At 38.7% G+C, this 15,592-nt stretch overlaps 1 protein-coding gene and 1 long non-coding RNA gene across 6 annotated transcripts in view; one reads left to right on the top strand and one right to left on the bottom strand.

Moving 5' to 3' along the window:
* The window catches only part of celf6 (CUGBP Elav-like family member 6), a 305,217-nt gene that overhangs the window by 230,015 nt on the left and 59,610 nt on the right, over positions 1-15,592 (bottom strand). The gene's annotated exons all lie outside the window — the stretch shown is intronic.
* LOC148367093 (uncharacterized) lies at positions 686-5,984 on the top strand. Its single transcript, XR_015850266.1, has 4 exons — positions 686-797; positions 858-1,035; positions 3,219-3,426; positions 5,430-5,984. It is a non-coding gene; the product is annotated as an uncharacterized LOC148367093 (long non-coding RNA).

Raw genomic sequence — 15,592 nt, 5'->3', positions numbered from 1 at the left:
AGGCCTACTATCAAAACGTATTAAAAAAATACTTTGTTTAAAGGAAAATAAGTGAGAAAGAAAAGCAAAATTAAAAAATAAGTATTATTAGAAATGTTGTGGTCACAAAGTCAAACAATAACCAAATTTAGGTTGACATGCAGACAATTTAATGACACTAATTCTTGTCTTACTAAAAATATCAAAATACTTAACCTAAAAGGATTTTTTTATTTCTCTTAATACATTAAGAAGCCTCTAATAGCTCTGTCCTCGTTCTTTTCAAATACTGCTTTTCAAAGACAAAAAACTGGGAGGCGCAAACATTCACTGAACGTTATCAAAAAATAAAAAAACAGTCCAAGGGGAATTAGAATCTCTTGTTCTGTGCGAGCACAAAGGGCAGAAGGACGGATTAAACCCCCGCATTATAGTCAAAGGACGAGTGGAGACTCATGTACTGAGAGGCAATTTACCATCCTGACCTTTCTATCTTTAAAATCTTCCAACACACTCGCTTGACTCTTTTTCAATGCAAGTACAGTAATCACGTCAAGATATTTTCTTCTTTTTGTTCTCTCAGTGTAACTTGATGAAGAGACAAAATGGATCTTGAAGGAGACGTAAAGTAGGGAACTGCATGATGATGATTATCATCATCATCATCAACATCATAATGATGGAGACAAAGACTGGAAAATTTTACTCTGAGTGTTCAAAAACAAGCAGGTAAAAGTCATGCGAAACAGAGAGGACAATGGGACACTGACTACTAATTCCTGGCTTTGATTCCAAATCGCAGTTGCTTTATAATTACTGTGAGTTGGCAATAACGTACTGTATTTATTGCACTTTATTCATTCACTATTGTTCCCAAGGCTTGCAGAGATGCTAAAGGGAGAAGTAAAATCATGCGAAGGAAGCCTGTGATTATCAAGCAATATGAAGAAAGCACACTAATTGCTACCCTAGCTAAGTTGCATGACCTTAACCGATCCACGATCGGGACTATTGTTAGAGAGAAGGAGGCGTACAAAGCAAGGAAATCTTCATAAGGTATGGCAATCCTTTAAGTTTAAAAAACATGTTTTTAATCTACAGAACCCCCACCCCCACACACACCACCCCCACCCTTTATTCACCGCTACTCCACTTGACAGCTCAAGTCACATCACACCAAAGATAAACTAGCATTTTGAGGCCAATTATAATAATAATAATAATAATAATAATTTCCTTTGTATTGTCATTCTTTGTAGCAATGTACACAGAACGAAATGTCGATACACCTGACCCGTTGTAGCGAGCCGATGCAGCCGCAGCCAACAGAGGGCGCCGCCATTTTACCAAATAGGTATGACTCGGCCGAGGCGCGAACCAGCGACCTCCCATATGTCTCTTAATGCTTTTTTAAGTATAAAACTACCAGTTTCCAACAGTTGCACTGGTTAAATATATATTGTTTTAATTTAATACATGCATTAAAAAAGATGAGGATCATTTAAGGATTGATTGCATGTTTTCTGGCTAAATATATATAAAAAAATAGTTACCTATCCGTACACAAACGGAGACAGTACCATTCAATTTTGACACAGGTTATAGTTTTTGGCAAAGTCAAAAATGCTAAACTACAGCATAGAATAATATGGCAATAGTTTTCAGTGGATATAAAAACAATTATGCTGATTTTACAACAAAAGGACAGCCAACCAATGGATAAAAGTGTAAAATATGGTGGTTGCCCTGGGGCTATTTTATTTTTGGATGACACTTTGCCTTAGACTCACCACATTGCTTGTGGCTGAGCATTACTATCGAACAATTCTTAAAGGAGGAGAAAAAAAGGAAACATGTTTCCATTAACAGTGTATTTGCATAGTGTGGCTTATAAAACTAATGTGTATGTTTAAAGTTTAATCTACAGATCTGTTTTTCACCTTGGTGTTCTCGCCCATCTCCCCTAAGGCTAAGCCCCTCAGTATTATGCCAGATGAGGGGCTATAGAAAGGGCATAGCTCACTGGTGGCCCCTCAGCCTCCAGCCCCCACTCCACCTGCTTCTTGCATGGGATCGATCCATGTTATGGAGGGCCCTGCTGTTCCGGCATGTGGGAATCTGTAATGCCAAGCATCTCCAGATCACCAGATGAACGCAGGCTGGTGAACTGGTTTGTGATGAGTGATTCACCAGTAGCTGCTGTCATTTCTTGAATAGTGCCATTCTATTTATGTTGCAAAAACAGACTATGCATTTAGAACATAGTACCGTATTTTCTGCAATAAAAGGTGCCTTGGGTTATTAGGCACACCCCCCAAAATAGTACTTTCTGATATATGTTTTATATTTATGACACACTGAACTGTAAGGCACATTAAACCTAAAACTATAATAAGGTCTAAGGTTGCACTAACCACAATAGCAAAAACCTGATTCAACAGAAATTAAACCCAGACCACCATGGGTAGTGTGCTGGACAGTAGCCCACTCTGGATACATACAACAGAAGGCTTTAGGTTTTATTTCATCATCACACTATTATTAATCGGGTAACATATTTTTGATGTCATTATTTCCAGACATTAAACCGGCCAATGGTACAAAAAAGTTTGGGACAACTGAAATACAGTATTGTATCACTGATTCGCAAGTATTTTAAGAAGCCCACGAGAAAAATGTTCGTCACCTACAATGCTTAGTTCAAGATATGAAAAAGTGAAACAAAATGTCATGCTGATTTTTAATTACTTTCTGTTTTCTCATTTTTCTATGATATCTGGTACAGTGACTAAAATTAATGTGATGATGAGAATAGACCAAATACATTTTCTTGTGTCGTCTGTATCCCTAGTGAAGTAGTGGATAGAATCTGGCGCTCTCTCCAGTGTAATTTGGGTTAAATGTCCATTCCAATGAAATACAATTCTGAACAACTATCCCTATTAGCCTGGTGCTTAGGAATTGGTGCTCTTACCATTCCTGTCCGGTTTCATCTCCTTTGCCACAATGGTTTTGCAATTGTAGTCCGTAATACGTTATGGACTGATCAATAATTGCACAAATAAGGAAACACATTTCCAATTCTGTCCGCATCAAAGTGGGACTGAGTTATAAAGCACAGGTTCACATCTTAGGCCAATTGGGGATTTTGGGTGTGCCTTATAGTCCAGAAAATACAAACACTGACAAAAAAAAATATTCAGAAACCAACAAACTGCACCTTATCACCTTCCCGCTAGAGTTGGTCTTTAGGTGAGCATATGGCCGGCGGGTTGAGAAGGCGCCGCGTCTCGGCTGGCTGGATTAAGCACAGGTTGCAAGGAAGCGCCAGCCTCTGCATGATGCTAGCATGCGGGAAGGCAAAAGCGCAGATGCCGAGCTGTGCAGGGAAGCTAAGTCTTGGTTCAAGATCGGCTTGATCGGCGGAATGGATGACGTGAGCTCCAGGTTTGTTATGGTCACCTTCCTCTTTCGGGATAAAGCAACTACTATTTCAGATGAAATAAAACATATGTTTTCAATATATCATATAGACTTTTTGCACAAATTCCAGCTACTACGTATCTATGTTGACTTGGGCTGCAACAAGGGATCGATAAAATGTATTAAAATCTATTATTAAAAGTGTTATACTTACATCATTGATTTGACGTGTTGAGCAATTTATGAGCCACTAAGTGCATTAATCAATGCCAATAAGTGCATTGGCTCTCTTTGGGAAGTTGGGAAGTTGTAGTACCACTTTGGTCTAGCAGAGGGCGCTTTGAGACCGTTTCCATAAAATAATCTTATTTTGTATGATCATTTTTTTATTGAACATTGAATCATTATTAACCAAATTCTCATTAAACAGTCAAACACTACAAAGTTAACAAGGGAACAGAAAGTACTGCAGAAAAACAGAAAAAAAGTGAAAAAAAATGACAACAACTAATACAATCTGAAGAGTAAAAGAAAAATTAAAATGATGACATGTTTACCAGCTCAGTAGCCTAGATGGTAAGGCGCCCGCTTTGAGACTCGGAGGTCGGTGGTTCGCGCCCCGGCCGAGTCATTCCTAAGACTTAAAAGTGGTCGGCGGCGCCCTCTGTTGGCTGCGGCTGCATCGGCTCGCTACAACGGGTCAGGTGCAATCGACATTTCGTTCTGTGTACATTGTTACACAGAATGACAATACAAGGAAATTATTATTATTATTATTATTATTATTTGAACACAAGGAGCAGTCTCTTAAAAATATTATACACTACATTTGGAATGTTCGACAATAGTTTTAAAAGTGGGTTTACATTTTTATACGTTTTTGGCAGGTAAACATTTTGTTACACAAAACAATTTAATGTATTGCACTTTCTCCGTTTTTTTGTGTGTGCTAAGTCTAAATAGAATATAATATTAGGATAAGGTGGTAGGAAAAATGTATCTTACACATTTGCAGGTGTATAGCATACATTTGTCTGTATTTTTTTTATTGTTATTTGTCAAACACTTTGGTTTAGTATTGTTTTATATTATAGAATAGTATATTGTATTGTGCACATTTTTTTCCATCCGTCCAAAACTTCCATAGTTGAAGTAAAATGAAAATATATGTTTTTTAAATCCGACTCACCGTTTAATCAAGAGAATAATTGACCAGTTCATCGTTATCAAAATAAGCATTATTTGCAGCCCTAAGGTTGACTCTGATTTGTCTATTAGTGCCAATACACCATTCACTGCAGCATGCCATCCTAGAAGGGGTATTACCTCATGTGCAGCCCATTCTCAAAGTTTCTAAGTTCTCATCAAAATGTTGGTTTTTTCCTTACGCTCATGTGGGTTTGAGATTGGGGTATGTGGTATGTACCAAATTCCGGGGCTCTGTGATCAAAGACTATACACATAAATGTGACTTTTGACAATATATATCTTCAAACATTAAAAATATACAGTAACTCAAACATCTAGAGTATGGAAAGGTATGAGAAAATCCTGATCCCTCCCCTTATTACCTTAGAAAGCATACTTGCTCAAACAGCCCTCACATGGTCCAAAGAACAATGGTTATGGAAGAGGAAACGACAGAGCACAGACAAACATGGAAGGAGAATACCCAAAGTGTACCCAGTACTATGGTCTTTATAGTCATTATATGTCAAGGTAATATATTAATTCATCACAAGGGACGTAAATGTGTCACGTACCAGAACAGGAAACAGGATGCAGAACACACTCGCGTAACATTACTTACAGTTTATTACATTTCTTGTGTAAATACCATGTAAATTATAACTATAGCCTTATCCCCTCTGTTTTATAACCTTATCTTCTCTGTTCCTTTATCTTCTTGGCTCAAACCTCACTGTGAATGTGTAAAACTGGAGTGTCATGCCCAATTTCATTGTCACAATATGTTAACCCATTTTGTAACAATGACAATAAAGGTATATTTTATTCTATTCTATTAGGGAGAAGAGGAATGAGCGCAAACTTGATCCGGGGATTGTTGGTCGCGGAAGTAGATTGATCGGAACAAGGAAGTGGTCAAAAGCAAACAAATCGGGGCGAGAACAAAACAGGAGCAAAACACCGAAAAAAACGGAGATTCTCAAGGCTTGACGTATCACAACAGAGTTTAGCAGGAGTTTCGCAGACGCTCCTACACCAGGAAACTCACAAGTCAGCGTTTAAGTAGTCAGGGAGCAATCTGTCAACGCATTTCAGCTGGTGTCCATGGGTGGGGCCAAATGGGTGCCGTAGCAACCGTGACAGAACCTGGCGCCACACGGCGGGGACCAATTGGGCACCATGGCAACCGTGAAAAAATGGACATAGAGAAACCATGTGAGGGCAATTGTTGAATATTGTATTTAATAATGTGTAATAAGTGTATTTTCCAGACTATAGGGCATATCTAAACCAACTGAAATTTGCCAGAAAATTTAAAGAGCACCTCTTAATCGTGTTCGCTTTAAAGGCTTGAAAACCTGATACATCAATATAACAACGATCATTACATTATACTACAAACGGTAAACATTTATGAATTAATACATTCATTTTGTGGTTCATGATCTCTTTAATAGTATTTTGTATCTTCTGACATTTCAAAAGTAGTTGTACTTACTTACACATTACAGTACTTCTGCTGTTTTCTGCATCGAGTAAGGGAATTCAAGTTTGAATTACTGTCCTTGTGTCACAGTCCTTTTTGGGCGGTTTCGCTCAGTGTCATATCAATGACACTACAATTGCTGTACCCAGTGAAATAGCATACCCTTATGCAAGCATAGAGGGAAGACAAAATCGAGATTCAAACCCAAACACTACAACTGTTCCAAAGACCAGCAAACCACCAATCCACCAACCCTTAAATCTACCTACAACGTGAGCAAATGGCTGAAGGAATTGGCTCACTCGTGTTCTCCCCTATGGCGTTCTAACCTCTGCCGAACCCAGTTAGCCTCATTCAAAGTTGTTCACTGCTGATTAAGAGACCAAGGGGGTCCCGAAACGACTCAAGAGCAACGGACCAGTCGAATAGGTTGTCCGGTATAATTTGGAGACCTGCCACCACTATGCAATACAAGGTGTGCAATCGGTTAGGCAAACATAAGCTACGTATGAGTACATTGTACTGTAGTTTAGTTTGAATCGATTCCACTTCAAAAAATCAGTTAAATTCAACAATAGGTTTCATAACAAAAAGGTTTATATGGATCACGGTGCTTAACATTCTACGTTTTTCCCTAATATACCTCACACTCTCCTTAAAGATGGAGCAAATTCTTCCAGTAAGGTTCGAGTCAGATTCTCCGCCGAATCGCACCGAACTTCCCTGCGCCGTAACAACCTCGCTGAGCTTTTTTTCATGGCCGCATATGTTACTGCTTAAAGCGCCGCTGAGATTTATGCCGCTGTCAGCTCACAAGGGTACAATCAGAAATAAAGATCCCATAAACCCCTCTGATGTGTCCACAGGTAGAGCGCTACTGCTGATGCTGAATATATACCTCGGCTTTGGAGCATTAGTTTAGCGTGTGTTGTTGTAACTAATATTTTATTCGGGTTTCGTAAATGTTAAGTGTAGGATCTTTGATGAGTGTGAGTCTGCAAAACCAATGTTTTGCTTTCCTGTTCTTCTCTGCAGTACTTTAGTTTAACAGAGTTTATCTTACTGTTTTGAGAGTCGTGTTTTGTTTTTTCATTCAGCAGTATAAACATAATTTTGTTGTCCTTTTTTTGACTTGGGGCTTATCTTTATGAGATTATCTGAACTGGAATGGAAGAGAGAAAACAATAATATCTTTTGTTTGTGTTCATTCCTACTGTTCTACTGTTTCGTCTGAATAAATGGTAGAAGATAAATTCCTATAATTTTACCTGATCATAGCCAAAAACACAATTTTGTTTGAACTTCAAACGTTCTCATATTCTTACATTATATTCTTCCCACTGTGTTCAGATGTTCACAAAATCTAACTAAACAGGTAGTTTCAATGAATCAAAAAATAAAATACTGTGACCGGGTGGAAGCATATGTTGGCCTGGAGAAGGATGGGTGCCACCAGGCAAGACACACCACAGGAAATGTTGTCTCTACGACACTAGTGGTCAAGGGATCCAAACTACCAAACAACCATGTTCTTTGTAATTAAAAATAAAACAATATGCAATTTCATTTTTATATTATATCCATATAAACATCCGTTAAACATTTCATCTCATCTCACCAGCTGCAATGCTTATCCTCAGTAGGGTCGCGGGGATGCTGGAGCCTATCCCAGCAATCATCGGGCAGTGGGCAGGGGACACCCTGGACTGCCTTTATTGTCATTGTTACAACATGGGATATGCTGTGACAACGAAATTGGACGACTCCAGGTCCACATTTACAGTGAGGATAAGGAAACAAAGAGACAAAGGAACAAAGAACTAATAGGCGATGTTTTCATCCGGTGGTGGGGGGTGGGGGGATTTGATGACGGGGGGTGAGGGTCAAACAGAGTTGCCGGATACAACCGGAATGTTTGATCTTACATTACACATAGTCCAGTGTTTTTCCGAATTGCTCAGTCCACAATGATCCGCTTTTAGAACATAATAGAAGCTCCCCTATGCAGTGCACATATACAAATGAAAGTTAAAGTGACATAGAATTTAAATCGTAACATTTTGCCATTATCAGATCAGTTTGCTAATTGTTTTGACTAAATACCAGAAATATTTAGTAAAAATTGTAATGATATTAATAATACGTGATGCTAAATGTAACACTAACTAAACAAACATAGAAAAATAAATTATTTTTTTCCTCTTGCATAAATTTTTTCTCATTTTAAATATGTTGTAGCTTTCTTATTAATTATTATTTTAAATACGTAAGAGTTGCCAAGTAATCGGTTTCGTCATATCAGATCATTTTGTTATTTTTATGTATTTATTACATAATACAAACTGTAATAATAGTCAATGTAAAATGAAATGCTGGTATATATTTATTTATTTACTTATTATTTAATCATTATCTATTTATTCATGCATTCATTTATTTATTCATTTGTATAATAATGTATTCATATACAAAAAAAAAGCAATTGTTCCTTATTTGGAGAAAATCTTGAAATGAAACACAGTGTTGTTGTTTTTTTAGATTGGGTCTTTTTAACGATGGTTAATTTCAATATCGAGTAGTCAAGATCCATAAGTACCATATGACTTTTACTTTTGTATCCCAAAAATAACACATTGTCACCGTGCCGACACCTGTCCCATCGCCAACCCTCTTGTCACCGCCCTTTCCGTTCGGCCCATTCACCAGTCTCGCCGCCGTTTCCTCAGGCCAGATAATCGCTTATCCCACCGTCTGTCGCATCAATGTCAGAGTTAACTGTGAGGGAGGGGGGACTAAAAGAGTTAGACGGAAGAATAGAGTGAAAGGAGATACTGGGAGCCTGAATGTATGAGGGTTGCATGTACAATAATCACTCGCTGTATCACGGTTTATTTTCGGGTTCCGATACCTTGCATATTTTCATCGTGCATGATGATCTGCAGCAGACAACACACCGGAACCATTGATACACAATGCTCACTCGATATGGAGTTCTAGCTATGTACCGGGAGAGTTAACTGTGGTCTTTGTGTTTGCTGTATACTTTCCACCGCTAACAGTTTCGCCAGGTGCTAACGTTAGCATAGCGCTATATCCCCTGCCCGCTGCTGAATGCCCCAACGGAGCTTTATCGTCGACGGCGACTTTAATCGGGCATGCTTATTGACTGTACTCCCAAATCCCTTCAATTGTGGACTGAGCGATTCGGAGGAACGCTGGACTGTGTAATGTAAGATCAAACATTCAGGAACTCTGTTTGACCCTCACAACAACCAACCACCCCCCCCATCCCCTGGGGTATTTTTCATGCCTAAAGACCCAACCATGTCTAATCTTGAATGCCCTCGCTAATGCAATTAGATTTTTACTAAAAATCTCTCAATGCATGGCGCCACTCATTCTTTCTTTTAATAAGATCTCCTGTCCTGGTCTCTATGCAGAAAAACAGCCCAAAACATGATGTATCCAACCCCATGCTACACAGTGGGTATTATGTTCCTCAGATTCAGTATCATTTCCCCTCAAAAAACAAGAGCCTCTGTTTCTACCAACAAGTTCCATTTCAGTTTAATCCAAACATTACATATTCGCTCAGTCCTCATCCGGATCATCCAAATGCTCCCTAGCGAACTGCAGACTGCCCTTGATGTGTACTGGCTTTAGCAGGGGGACACGTCTGGCAGAGTGGGATATGAAGCTCTGGCAGTGTATTATATTACTGAAAGTGTCCTTTGTTACTGTGGTCCCAGCTCTCTGTAGTGCAATCACTGGGTCCCCTTGTGTTGTTCTGGGATCTTTGCTCAAGGTTCTGAGACGAGATCCTGCATGGATACCGAGATCGAGGGAGATTATCAATGGTCTTGTATGTCTGATTTTTCTAATATTTGCTCCCACAGTTGATCTGCTTGTGTGTTTTCCCAATTGCATATTCAGTCTTTCCAGCCAGGTGCAGGTCGACAATTTTGTCTCTCGTGTCTTTCGACAGCTTTTAGGTCTTGGCCATAGTGACTCACTGAGGTTGTGAATAGGTGTCGTTTATACTGATAAAAAGTTAAAACAGGTTGCATCAATACAAGTAACGAGTGGAGCCTCATTAGACATCGTGAGAAGAAGTTTGAACTCTTTGACAGTCAGAAATCTTGCTTGTTTGTAAGTGATCAAATGCTAATTTTCCACTCAAATTTGGACAATTACAGGCATCTCTATTATTTTCAAGTAGGAGAACTTGCACAATTGCTGTTTCACTAAATACCCATTTGCCCTATTGTATGCTGTCAGCTGGGAGGGCGCACAAGTAAATGTGTCCACCTGAAACACACTGCGAAATATGGTGACAGCTATTTATATTGAAAAAAATAATCAACTAAATCGGACTCTGAGGAAAGTCAGAATAGTGCAAAGAATCCTGATCACCACCCGGTGCTCCGTGGATTGTATCTGGTCCGGGAAGAGACTGAAGCTGGGTTGGAATTGAAACTTAATTGTTATCTTAATATCCATTTTCCATTTACTTATTTGTAAATAGTCTTATATTTACTCTGATATTTATGGGCTCTTCACAATGATCCCATCCACAACTGGCTCCCACTACGATCGCCTTCTCTGTTCTTTGGCTCCACCTTTCTTCAGGTTTTTCTCTCAGTCTTACTCATATTACCCTCCTTTTAGTCTCTTAACTCAGGCTCTCCAAAGTGAGCTCTCAGAAGTATTTTGATCCATCCTTCAAAAAGAAAAGAAAAAAAAAGCGAAGAGGAACAAGTAATGGGCAGAAAAATGAAATGACTTTGCATGCCCTCATGTAAAAAATGCGGCTCGCTTCTCCACTCAGGCAATATTCCTTCAATTATTGCCACTCACAACCCTTCCTCCCTCCGCCACTGGCTGAAGTTTTAATTCCCGCGACTCAGACAGAAAAAAAAATGCCCAGGGTAGAATGTGGAAATAACTTCTGGCGGATTGTGGGTGCCGCTTGCACAGGCTGTCTATTACTGTTGATGTGGAGCGTATGATGTGGAAGCTGAAAATTGGAATAAGGGGGCTATTTCGCAATGTGTTTGACCACCATGGTGGAGAGACAATCTTGAATCAGGAAATTCTTCAGGAGCACACTCGATCTGTGGTTGTGTGTTACCAGTAGCGAATGGTGGGCGCTTACACAGAAACCACAAATAGATGGGAAAACGTGACCAAAAAATGTACGTTAAAACTGCTGAATTCTGGTTTAGTCGTTTAAAAAAATGAGTTTTACAATACACCATGCCTGGAAAACAAAGAAAAAAAAGAAAAAGTTTCGGATGGTACCCAGAAATACAGAAGGAAAACTTGAGTGTTTTAAAGACAAAATACAAAACGGTTTCAGAGTGTCTGGGCTAAGTCTTCTTTTGCAAGCTTTCAAGATTGCACAAGCGAAGAAATAGGAAGGGTTCACCGCTTCCACAGGTTGGTGTAAACATTTGTATCCATTTATTTTATGTTTTGGATACTTTTAAGCAGTTAAAGGGGGGCTTCGAGTGTATACTATAATTTGTAACTAGTTACTTTCAGAGTTAAGTGCTACTTTTGGTTGTCAGTAATATCAGGGCTTACAGAATTACTTTTTAAATGAACTAACTAGTAACTGTGACTAATTGCATTTTTTCAGTAATGGTATCACCATTTTTGATAAGAGACCAAAGTGGTTAATATTGAGGTTGTCCACTATAGTACTGTACTTTCAGTTCTTGTGCTCAAAGTCTCACTTCAAGTAATGATTTCTTGCGAAGCTCACTTTTTTTTTTTCAATAGGAGCAAAGTGGGCCTATCATGCATAAAAGAGTCTAAGTATAATTTTGGGAGAAAATTGGGAGTTATCAGGGGCCACTTGAACTGGAAAGAGATCCGTCCATGTGCCAGCTGAGCTATCACATCCTTAAAGTGCTATTTGGACTCCCTCGTCTTTTAATTGCCTTCTGGAGAAGAAACGGCCCTGAACCTCCACTTTAAATAGACACTCGGGTTTCAGCACACACGTATGCATATAGGAACAATCCTGGCTATGAAATTGTCTCTGACTCACATGTTGTTGAGAAGCGGGATGGAGGCTTTGTCTGGAATCGGGAGGAGACACAACGGGCCAAGACGGCAAGGCGTGGGCCGCTCAAGAGAGAAACGCTTCATCACGACTGGCAAATCCCTCCCAGCAGGGGGCGTGGTGGGCTTCGGGGGGTCGTGCGATGAAGAATGTGGGCGAATACACAACAAAACACGCTGAGGAGTACTGAACTTATATCCACGGACGGCCTTGGTCTGACAAGCTAAATCAAAAAGTGAAATGATCCATTTGGGCGGATGAGCAGAAAAAGTCGTGAGGAAAGTCAACACGGCAGAAGTATGAACCGAAATTATTCCCGTTGTTATTGCTAGAGGGTGATAATATCAATGCCTTTGTTGGCGAAGTGTCTATGTAAGTCCCCACATGGTTATACCCACAACTTCGAGTTCACTTCATTCGATCGGTTTACAAATGAGATCATTATAGTCAAATATTAACCACAGCTTTGTGACCCAAAAAAAGATAGTAACCCAGAAAAACATCTAAAAGAGTGGCAGAGAAAAAATTGGTTTTATTATTTTCAAAATATTGTTATAAATATTACTTGAGTAAAAGGAGCAAATGACTTATTAACGGGCGGGTGCGTCTAGTTGAAAGTAGAATATTTTCCGTGTTAAGTATGTGTTAAGAATGCCCAACAGAGTTCAAATACTCTTCACATTTTTTTCCACCACACCTATCTGCTTTTATCTTTCGTTTAGTACCGCTGTTCCGGGACTCGCAAAATATTATGAAGCAGGAAAGGGGAAGGGGGTAAGAGGAATGAAGGAACCCAAGGGGAACCCAAACGTGTTTTTTTGTTGTTGTTATTAGTATAGCCGAAAAATGGTGAAAGTAAGTAAAGGTGTATTTGAATATAGTCTAAACGCCAACCAAAACTCCCCAAAGATATAGGAAAAAAAAGTTCATTAGTACTTGAGTTAAGTGAGACTGCGATCATGACTTTAAGCGACAGCGATAGCCAAACTTCACGTTTCGGACATCACCTTTAAAATGAGCTACACTGCCACTTCAGGTCAGGTATTTCTGGCTGATTTAACAAGTTTGATCTTATTTCGTCCAAATTTTGTTTTATTTTTTTCCTAAATAAATGAAGAAATGTTTTGCTTATTTAATGACAAATAGAGAAAAAAATTGGGTCATTTAAAGGCGTATGTTTTAGATAGATAGATAGATAGATAGATAGATAGATAGATACTTTATTCATCCCCTAAGGGAAATTCACATTTCCAGCAGCATCCCTGAGCTGAGAACAGTACAATAATAAAGCCAAAAGAATACAATATACAAATACCCAGTGTGACGTGCAAATGCCCACTGTAGCGTGTTATATAGAGTAACTAAATAGTGCTACACAGAATACATATTGCAGTAAGATTCGGTAATATCCAATGTAGGTGGTGTGGTTTAATGTGGGCCTTTACTCTGCCGGGTGGAGTTAAAGAGCCTCATGGCATGAGGAAGAAAAGATCTCTTCAGTCTGTCCGTAGTACAAGACAGTGACAGCAGTCTGTCGCTGAAACTGCTCTTCTGTCTGGAGATAATGCTGTGTAGTGGATGCGATGGATTGTCCATGATTGACCTCAGCTTTTTCAGTGCTCGTCTCTCAGCTACTGTTGTTAGGCTGTTTTACTAGGTTTGTGAAAATATTTTCCTGATTTCAAGATTATATTTCGAACCACAAAGACAGAAATGAAACAAAACCAACAAATAAAAATAAATCAAAAAGAGAAAATTTGTAGAAAGTTTCCGTGTTTTCATGTCTATAGTTAGATAAAATTCAAGTGCAATAAAACAGATTACAATCCTTGAAAACATTAAAAATATTCTGTGAATAGCCAAAAAATAGTTTGCTCATTTTAAGAAATACATTTAATTTAATATTAGATAAATAGCCCTTAAAATGTTTAATGATTTCCTATATCAAATTATTGATTATACTTTTAAGGCAAGTATGAAATATAACAACAAATAAATGAAGTAAATAAGACAGAAATTATTATTAAAGATCCCAAGTTGTTACAGTTATGGGACCAAGATAAGCTTATGGTAAAATAAATAATAATAATAATAATATGTTTGAGTGTAATCTTTGTATACCATAGAGACAAGCAAAAAAAACTAAAACTAAAAAAAAAAAGAAAAAAATTGTGGACAGTGTCCAAAGTGTACATTTTCATAATTGTCAGTACTTCTCAGTACTGGTTTACACTCTCCATTGTTTTTCTTTACTTTTCCGATATTTTTTCTGCCATGTGGCCCCTGAACAAAAATGAGTTTGACACCCCTGTATTAAACCGGGAAGGTTTTTTTACTACATTCAACAGTGCAATCCTGAATGTTCAGCACTTGACTCAGTTATCTTTAAATTCGACCTGGCATCAACTGATCACACCAACATTTTCTACATACATTAAAACCGGGGGGTCAAACACAAGCGGCCCTGGAGCTGCATGTGCCTCTTTGGCGCTCCCTAATGGCTCCCTGGCACTTTAAAAAAAATGTAGGATAAAGAAAATCATATGGTTTCTGTAGAAGGCGGACATGACACTAATAATCGTAATATTTTCCAATGGAAAAAAAGATATATGTTTTTTTGGGGGGGTTTCAATTAGACTATAATAACATTGTGGGTTGCCAACCTCTGACATAATCTGATCAGACAAAAATGTATTCTTACACAAGGTACCGGAGCCTCCAGTTCACCCATGACCTCAATAAAGACAAGAAAATAGATGGAAAAAAAACAAATAATGCTAAAAAAATCAATCCTATCGTAGTAATCCTCCAATGTCGCAATATTCGTCAAGATGATTTTGTCATCCGACGAACGTCTCTCAGCAGCAAGAGTTGCATGCTAGCCTCCCCAAACAGCAGAAGATGGATCATGTTTGTACAGCAGATGCAAATCAGCCCCTTTATTGATTTAGTAGCCTCTGGTGTGGAGTGCTGAGTGCTTTCTGCCTTTTCAACTCCATGCTGCGACAACCCTGCTTCTATCACAATACACTCCTCCGCTCAATATTGGGATTAGTTGCGGTCTATAAACAGCCTGTAAATGTCAAGCTTTTTTAATCCATATTAAATACATGTAAAAAGTTAAGTAAGCTTCAACCTTTTTTTAAATAATGGGGCTATACCTGTTGGAATAAATTCAACATTAATTGTCTGGGTGCAGCACGGTGCATTGAAGTGCTTGGAAGTGCCCGGAAACCTTATTACTGCTGTTCACTGAATTTGTATGGAAGTCTGCAAGGGAGATACGTGAAGCTTCAAATTATTCAAACAGCTCGTCATCCAACCTCAACCGCAGTAACTTAATCTTTATTTATGTATTTATTCAATCTCCAATGAGGGGAGGGGGGATGCATTTAATGCTTTCTCTGCTGACATTATCCTCGGATGCTCAAAACCAGGAATAAAGA

This window comes from Urocampus carinirostris, chromosome 4 (genome assembly GCF_059441175.1).
Source record: "Urocampus carinirostris isolate Australia breed hairy pipefish chromosome 4, RoL_Ucar_1.0, whole genome shotgun sequence".
NCBI lineage: Eukaryota > Metazoa > Chordata > Actinopteri > Syngnathiformes > Syngnathidae > Urocampus > Urocampus carinirostris.
Note: the sequence above shows the minus strand (reverse complement) of the source record. Positions and strands in the feature narration are given on the sequence as shown.